The sequence below is a fragment of the Cupressus sempervirens genome, chromosome 11 (genome assembly GCF_028749045.1).
Source record: "Cupressus sempervirens isolate cs-2001-9-10 chromosome 11, ASM2874904v1, whole genome shotgun sequence".
Taxonomy (NCBI): domain Eukaryota; kingdom Viridiplantae; phylum Streptophyta; class Pinopsida; order Cupressales; family Cupressaceae; genus Cupressus; species Cupressus sempervirens.
In genome coordinates this window covers 406789269-406798965 of record NC_143128.1, presented here as the reverse complement: position 1 = coordinate 406798965, position 9697 = coordinate 406789269, and positions in this window count along the sequence as shown.

The following is a 9697-nucleotide window of genomic DNA, read 5'->3' as shown; positions in this document are numbered from 1 at the left end:
TCTAATCTATATAGATAATGAAATCTATAGATAGAATTTAAGATTTCATTATGCTGAAATATGAGTTACTTCAGCTAAGAGACCATAAGGTTATTGCTTTCAAGTGAGGTCTTGAATGTTTGGTAAACTATGCTTAATTATGACTTATGGTATATGCATATTCTAGTCTAAATAACTTAAGGAAGATTATTTTTCCTTTTTCCTTCCATAGGAATCTCTAATTATAGATATAAGGGACTAGAATAACCAATTTAACACATATAGATAGCTAATAAGTTTTAAGACCTCCATCTTTGCAAGTATTTATGGAGATTTATATTTAGTTCTAGTCTACCATTGAAAATCATTTTTTTCTTCTCTAGTACTTGCTGATGGGGATAAATAGATTGTGCTTGCCAAATTTAATGTAAATAAGTTTACTAGGATTGCATCAAAATATTAAGTGAGGTATGTAGTATTTGGTACTTTCCTAATCTATATAGATGATGAACTCTATAGATAGAATATAGATTGAGGTCATCAATTTTTTTGAAATTGTTGATGAGTTAACCTATCTTTAAAATTAATAGAATTGAGAATGTGAATTTTATTATCACATTATCATTACAACTTTTAATGCTAAGAAAAATGATTATTCACAAGGATTAATGATTTTGGATATTTATTTTTATGGTTTCAAATGTGAAAACTATTTATCCTAACATCTTGATTTTGCAATCTAGTTTCTTCAAAATTTGAAAACTAAGATGGACATTTTATTTATCAATTGTATTTTCTTATCATACATGACCATTAGATTAAGATCACTAGTACATTCACACTTGTTTTTCTACCAAAATTTTAGACCAAAGGTATGATTTATTTTCCTTTTTGGTTTTCAGCCTCATATTGGTCAAAAATGTCCTAAGTTTTCCCAAGTTGGTCAAAATTTTAATGAACTCGAGTCATAAGAAAGAAAAAGTATGTTAATCTTATATGTTCGGATACGCTTATAGTCGTGCAATATTATTGTTTTATGTTATTTCATTCTGACCCATGTAGGGTATCATTGCAAGTAAAATTGGGCCTTTGCGGTTAAATTTTGTAGTGATATTGATAATTGGGGGAAGCTAAATCTACATGTTTTAATAAAGTTTGGCATAGGGTTCATACAATTAATCTTGGGATGTGGTTGATACTTAAAGAAGCTAAATCAACATGCAATTTTCCATTTGAAGGTTAGAACTTGCTGCGATTTTAGTTCCATGTGTCATAATCAATGCAGAAAGAATCTAAATATATCATTTTTATGCTCTTCTAGAATTTTTTCATATGTTCTCCTTTCAACAATGAAGAGTATATGATGTTTGTGCAAACCAGTAACACAAACCTCTAACAATAACACAAAATTTGTCAAAATCATTAGCATGGAATAAAGGGGTACACTGCCTATGAAAAATTTATCAAAGTTACTCTATGTTTGTTGTAGTAAACAAATTTTTAAAAGCTTGTTCTATTAGTCGGTTGCATGCAAGGAAAACATCCTTGTGCATCTTTTCTTTACCCGTGGTTGTGTTCATCTACTAGCATCCATTATGTTTAATTATGATCAAATGTTTGTTAGCCAATTTCAATGAGCCTTGTGCAAGAGCCTAGATACATAATTAGATCATTTAATGGCTTCCTCATAGACCAAAAATCAAATGAAGTAGGTCAACCACACAATATTGCATTGATAACCCTACACAAGGGATTGTAATCTACTGTTAAGTATCTTGGATGCCACCCAACCACCTCCTTCGACATCTTACTACACATCAACAATTGTAGACTCATATATATGGAAGTGAGAATTTAATTCAAAGAAAATGCTTTGAAAGTAGATTCACTTCATTTTACAAGTTACTAGTAGCAGTACTGCAACAATTTTTTGGGGTCTTCCATGCTCAAAACATTGAACACCATACCAAGTCTTGTATTCCATATTGCATTACAAAGCCCACAACAAAGAAGCTAGGGCTCTACAATCCTCTACTAATATTCAATGTCCTAGTGAATCATTAGCATTGATTTCATTTAGAAACCACCTATATGAGAAAATGTCATAATGACTGTTTATTGTAGTTAATGAGATTTCAAATATTTCCATAATGGTTGCATGTAAGGAAAATATTTTTTTTGTCTTTTCTTCAATCATGTTGTAATAGATTTGTGGCTACCAACAATAATTGCATTTGACTAGGACCCTAGGTTTTCTAGTCACTTAGGGAGAGATTAGATAGTCAAGTAGATCAATCTATAGCTTTTCATTAAGACATATATCACAAAATGGTAAGATAAAAATTGTACTTTTATGGTAGAGTTGAATTTAGTTTCCATAATTTACCAAAGACAAGATACAGCTAGTCCAATATCAACTACAAAACTTTAGAAAAAAATTTGTATGTGTGAAAAATAACTTGTCCTCAAGTGCAATCCCCTACAGCATCTCATATTCTAGAATTTGTGATATGGCATGCTTCCATACAACCATCAACAACCATTCTCATGACAATTGCCAAAATTCACAAATGTGCAAGCTATAGCCTAGCATATATTGTCATTGCCCACCATTTCACCCACAAACTACAACTTGGAATGCCAACTATGAGAAATCCAATGCAACATTGATTGGTAAAACAACATTAAATCATGGAATGAAAACATTCTAAAATCATTTTCTACTAACATTTAAGTAACTATTTTTTAAATAAGGACATTTTGGTCACAATAGACATTGAAAGGTTGAAGAGATATACAAGCCCAACCAAACTATTTCAATGTGTTTGTCCCCTCTCTAGCCAAAAGATCTTATTCTTCACCTTCATTTTTGTATACATCCATTGTATACCCTCTTCATTATTTCATTGACAAGATGCACCACACAATTTCTGAAGTGGCAATCCATTCAATGTGGATATTCTATAATCATGGGTTTTGTTAAATACAGGATCATCCATTAGAACACCTAGAATCAAGATCATATACCCCATAGATCTTGAGAACATATTCCACAAAAAAACCCAACTTTATATCACTCGTTCACATCTATTTTCCCAAATTAATACAAGTACAATGGTATATGAATGTAAATAAAATCTTTCTCATCAACAAATCACAAATGTCAAATGCAAATATTTCCCCCACTATAAGAGTATTGTTTACAAGTTTGATTCCTAACACTAAGAATATGTAGTTTAAAATAATTATGAAAGTGTTTTTTTATAGCCTTTGGAAAACATTGGGCTCTAAGACTTGTCAATATGAAGCATTCAGTTTTACATTTCATCTTTTGACGTTATTATACAAAATATGTTGCCACTATTGTTACTTCTATACCTCTACTATCTAGGTCATAGAGTTCTTCAAAGTTGAAATAGGCATCATTTGATTATTCTAAACATTTTAGTATTTATTTCTTTAAATACTATTTTAAATCCAAAAAGTGCATATAAAGCCACCTTCATTGAATCTATAAAAAATCTTTTTGAAAGATCAAATAGTCCCTACAAAAATTAGTAAACAAAACCATGAAACATGATTTCCCAAATTTAGAAACAATTCACTTAAACTTCAATAACACTCTTCTAGTGCCAGACCAACCCACTCATCCTCCAATGATGTAACCATAAAGCATTGGTAAGAAACTACATATTCTTGCATATCACAATATTCTACCAAATCCTCCATTCCCAATATTGATCAAGGAATGTTTCAATATTTAAATCCAGAAGGTGATCATATATTTGAAAATGTTAATTTATTTCCTTTTAAACATATTTTTACTGTTTGAAAGTTTGCTTTATTCTTTATCCAAAAAAACTCCAAAGCACCTACAAGCGCCATTTATTATTTTGCTAATGATTGTTAGTCTAAATTTTGATAAACTAGTGACTTGTTTTAAAACCATCCACCAGGGATTGTTTTAGATTAGGGTAAAAATAGGTTTGAAGGGATCCAAAACCCTTAATAGAAAAGAAAAAGATTGCTATTATAAAAAGTGGAAGGGATTGTTGCCACCCAACACTTCTGATGAAAAAACACCCTTAACAAACCAATGCTTCAAAATCAAAAAGATTAAGGCTTATTAGGAAAAAGTATCAACACCTAATAATGATAAGAGTCTATAAGTGAATAAAAATCATATTCACAATGATAAAAATTTATACTTAGCATGAAAGAACATGTCTATAAAACTGTTATTTAGTCAAAAATTAATAGAGATTCATAAAAAAGAATACCCAAAATGGACTAAGTCTAGATGCATTCTTCACCAAGTTAATAAGACCAGAGTAGATATTATCTCTTAATAATATGATATTTCCACTAACATTTAGTATCTTCAAATTTCAAACTCAACATATATCATTTGTTGTGTCAATTTTTTTTTAGCATGAATGAGACCAATATAAACTATGAACTCAACCAAGAATCAAGTCCAAAGGGATTTTGATGACCTAGAATGAAATACTCTTCAGTGCATTCTAGAAAATAGTGGTCTAAAATAATATAGGGTGCACCTATGAGAGCAAGATCTAGATTCATATCTCTATTACTGAATTCAAGAGACCAATTAACATTATTTGAAAACATGATTAGCTATAAAATTTCTTGTTTGTTGGAGACACTTGAAATATTTTCATCATTCCCTTCATGACCTCCAATTACATAGACAACACCATCCAACACTACACAAGAAAATTCATAGTGTGCCACATTCATTTTTGCTAGTTTGCTCCATCCAGCACACAGTCTAGCACCAAGGGCTAATGAATCTAACATTTCCTTATGCCAGAATGGAGTTAAAGCCTAAAGAAATTTGAAATTCAATCATCTCACAACCTTCATACTATCTAATCTAATCAAATGTAATGCCAGATTTAGAATCTCAAACAAAATATAGACTAGTCATATTAGATTGTTAGTATAATTTTAATATTAGCAACTTTTAAAATCACCAAGCCTTCTAGAATTGAAGCATTGAATTGCACCAATCACTAGTCAACTTAATAGTTGGATTGAAAAATAGTAAGTGTTGCTTACAAATATAACATAGATGCATCTAAAATCACTAATTAATTTTCAAGGTTCACATTCTACAATTTAGCCTAATCAAACTCTAATATGCAGTAATTTACTAGTTCGTGTTGTTGCATTAAAATATTGTGTGCTGAGAAATTTTGTAATAGACTATGTAATAATTACTCAATATTGCATTACTAGTTAGAATACCTTAATTACATTAGCATTGAAAATAAAAATAAAAAAATTCATTATAATCGGAGTGATGAATCTCATTGATACTTGAAAATTACACCAAACTTACAAACCAATGAAACCCATCTAGTCCTAGGCACTTCACATATGCCATAGGTCTCAAGTAATAACTACAATGTAACCATTTTCTCCAAGTCTCCTCTGAAATTGTAACATTGTGATATGATATATCATCAAGATTTTCTCAAAAGATGTCTACAATGTCTAAGATATCTCTATGCACACTGCTATTTGTAGCAACCTTGAGAAGCATTAGTTCTCTATCTGCAAATGAAACATGTGTTAAATCCTCCACCTTGCCTTGAGAGCATCAACAAATTTATATAATGTTGAAGTATCTTCCCAATGGAATCACTTGTTCCAAGAACAACAATAGTTATTTGTGAAGTTTGTCCCTTCTCTGCATGACCCACAACAAGGCTCTGAATATTGTAGGCTATGACTACCCATTTCCCAATAGCCTTCTCCATTCCAGCCATCTATTCCCTAGATATATACCTATCTCACTACATTTGGTACCTCCAGTTGTTTTACATATGGCTTTAGGGTTCCTCCAAACCAATAATTTGGATTCAAATTTATTTTTGTTTCACCACCAATAAATTGGTTCCATCCCAAAAATACCTTTCTTGGTAAAGGCCAAAAGCCTTGGGGGAAAATAAATTTTTTATTTATCTTTTAACATTTATTATTTAAGAAGAGGCAATGTGTACTCATCAGTTGCATTCTTAGATATGAATTCAATTTTCTTATATGTAAATCTAACCATTATAGCTTTACAATAAAACTCTATTTGGTTGTTGATGGTTGATGCTCTAGATGGTGGGGTGTTAGTAAAGGATATCCCTTGGCTCAAGGTTGTTTCAGGCTTGGATGATGAAGGGGCCCTAAAAGCTTGTTAGGGGCATGTTACTCTATTTATTGTGACTATTTGACTATTACACTAGAAAATATAATTGATTTCTCTATTTATTAAAATTTAATATTGATATAAGTCATGCCAGTGAAAATATAGGTGCTACTTGGCTATGTGGCTATGTTTAGTGTAGCAGTAAGTATTCTAAAAATGTTGTTTGAAATGTAGAAATTAATTTTGTAATTGTTGATCTCAAATTTGTTTTGACAATTTAGTGTCAACACACTTAAGATATTTACTAAGTTCATATCAAAATAGTAATATATGTTGAGTATAATATGTATAGATGCCGAGTTGCAATGAGTGTCAAGTCACTCATGTGTTGAGTCGCTCAAGTGTCAAGAAAATAGACCATGCCAAGTAATTCAAGTGCTGAGTGAACAATTGATGTCGAGAAAGTTTAGGTACTGAGCTAGATAGAATTATAGTAAGAGTTGAGCATCAGTATTATCAAGTTTCGAGTAACATAGAATGGACCTAGTTTTTTGTGATGGCACAAACAACTATGTAAACCATTTTTATGGAAAATTTTGGATAGATCTCAAAAATTTAAAAGATAAGATCAAATCTATTTGGTTTTTCTATGCAATCAACATGCAACCAATTGGAAAACTAGAAAGTTTAAGTGGCAAAATGCATGAATCTGAGCCATAGATTCATACCTAACCCTAAGCCACCAAAGTCTTTATAAGGAAGATGAAGCCCCATAATTCATAGAGGATGTGAGTGAAGAATAGAAGGAAGAAAAGGGTTGAATTGATTAGAAAGCATTCAAGGTGACTTAGCAAAGCAAAAGAATTGTAGAATCCTCTTGCAAGATAGAGGATCAATGATACAACATTATTATATTAGATCAAGAGGATCAAGATGGACTAAATTGAGATATGAAATCAGAAATATAAGATTGTAAGTTGTCAAATTAAACATTATACTATTACTTTCTAACAACTATATCAGTAGGATGAAAGCCTTTGGACTAAGGTTGACTTAATAGTCATTGTGAAATCCTTTAACATGGTGCCAATCTAGGTGAATGTTCAAAAATCCTTTAAATAGGTACACTTATATAAGGGTTTGAAATCCTTTAATAGGGTAGGATCTAACAATTCTTAGTAAGCCTTTAACAAGGCAGGCCTTTTATAGGGTAGATCATGTTTCATGGTCAAACTTTGTAACCTTAAAAAGTTACACTTTATTGCTGTAGTAGTAAAAAGTTGTGGGTTTCATCCCCACCCTAGTTTTACCTTCTCATTTGGAGAGTTTCTAGGTAATTTATATCTGGTGGCGAGTGTTTGTGTGGATGCATTTACTTTACATGTTATTTCAATATGTTAATGCATGTATTGTTTGAAGTTAACAATTTTATTAGTTAAAGATTAGGACTTTTGATTCACCCAGCACCCCTCTCAGAAGTATATGTTTCCCATTTTTAATTCCAAAAATTGGTATTAGAGCCTAGTTCTCATTAGGAGAAGCCTTACAACTTAGGGAAAAGATCTTGATATGGAGGTCTACAAACTAGGAAAGATTATAGAGAACCAAGGAATTGAGATCCAACTCATTTTGCTTTCACTAGAAGAAGCTAGGGAGGAATTAAGGAAATCCTTAAAGAGAAGGAAAGAGATTTCCATTGTAGAAAATGATACATAGTACAAAGAGATTGACACCACCAAGTTCTTTGCTAATGGAGACTTAAATGAGTTTGATGTAGTAATGGTAGATCTAATGCAGAAGAATAGAGCACAAGCTAAGGAAATCAAAAATCTCAAGATTGAGCAAGAATCACAAGCCATGATGCTATGTGAAGTGACTGAACAAAAGAAGAGAGCCATTGAAGACAAGGTCATGATTGAAGAAGACAAGAGAAACCTAGCCAATAGACTAGAAGAGAAGTCAACTGAGCTTGCTAGAATATCTAACATGCAATTGGATACCCTATGTCAGATGATGAATGCTCATCATGATTTGAATGTCAAAGACATTGAGATCACCACACTAAAGTTGTAGAATGAACAACCACAAAGTGATCTAAGAAGAGAAAGAGAGATTGTTGAAAGCTTCAACAAGCCCAATAAAGCCATCAAGTACTTTAAACAACTTTTGAAATTCCCTAGATCTAGTAATGATACACCAGGACTAGATTATGCCAACACTAAAGAAGGAGAATCATCCAAGACTACTAGAGAAAGAAATGACAAAGGTAAGAACTCCAAACCCACTTGCCATTCTTGTGGTAAGAAGGGACATACTGCTAATGTGTGTAGTAGCAAGAATCCAAATTAGCATGACAAACCTAAAAACATGGGTCACTTTCATAAGTGCAAAAAGAAAGGTCATCAGGCACATGAATGAAAAACTAGAACCATGCATAAACCAAGATTTGAAGGATATTGGTATAACTATTAGAAGTATGGACATAGAGCCTTTGAGTGTAGATCCAAAACCATGTGGTCACTAAACAAGTTAGCAAAAGAAAGATGTCATGGACACTTCTATAACTAGGATTACAATACAAGATGTAGCTATCATTATTGTCAAGAGTATGGATACATCCATAAAAATTGAATAAGAACACACTTTAGTGGTAACTACAATAGATGGTTGAGTAATACCACATTCTTTAGTTGTTTGAAGACTAGTCATATCAACAAGCATTGCCCAATAAGGTTAAAGGCACCTAATTCTGAGTTCAAAAAAGGAAAAAGCAAGGTAATTGTTGAACACATCAGAGGAGAGATGAACCAAACATGGAAGAAAAGAGATGGAAGTAGCACATCAAATGGAGGGATAACTTCACCTAATAGGTCAAGTGGTCACACCTCATCAAACTAAACAAAATTAAAGGAGATATGTGGGACTGGTATTTAAATTATTTATGATACATTAGTTCCAAGATAAGTTAGTACTAAAAAGGATAGATTATCATGAATAAAGATGAAAAATTCAAAGTCAAATCCTCAAATTTTCACATTATTGTTGAGTGTGAAAAGTCCTCCTCAGATGCAAAGTAAAATACTAGTAAGTGTTGAGCTATCAGCCAAAGTCAGTTGAAGTCAAGTTAGTAGTAGCTACCAAGTGAGGGAAATTTCTATAGGTGTTGAGCAATGGAAATCCCAATAGCTACCAAGTGATGGTAAAATCAATGGATGCCGAATGAAATAGAAATTGTATTGAAGTCGAGTTTACATCTGTACATACATCATACAATAAATGCTATATTTTGAAGGGTATAAGGTCAAATTTCACATATTTTTGTCATTATGAATTCATAGCAAGAGAAAGAAGAGTGAAGAAGCAATTTACAAGCTAGATTGAAGCATTTGCATGGATTCTAGCAAAAATCAAGCATCAATTCATTGATTTTAAAGGTATTCTTCACATGTTGAGTTATGCAGTTTCAATTTATTAAACACTAGTTCATAAAATAGCCTCTAGTTCAAATCATTTAAAGGAGAAAGAAAATTTTGAAGTATAATTGGTTAGCAA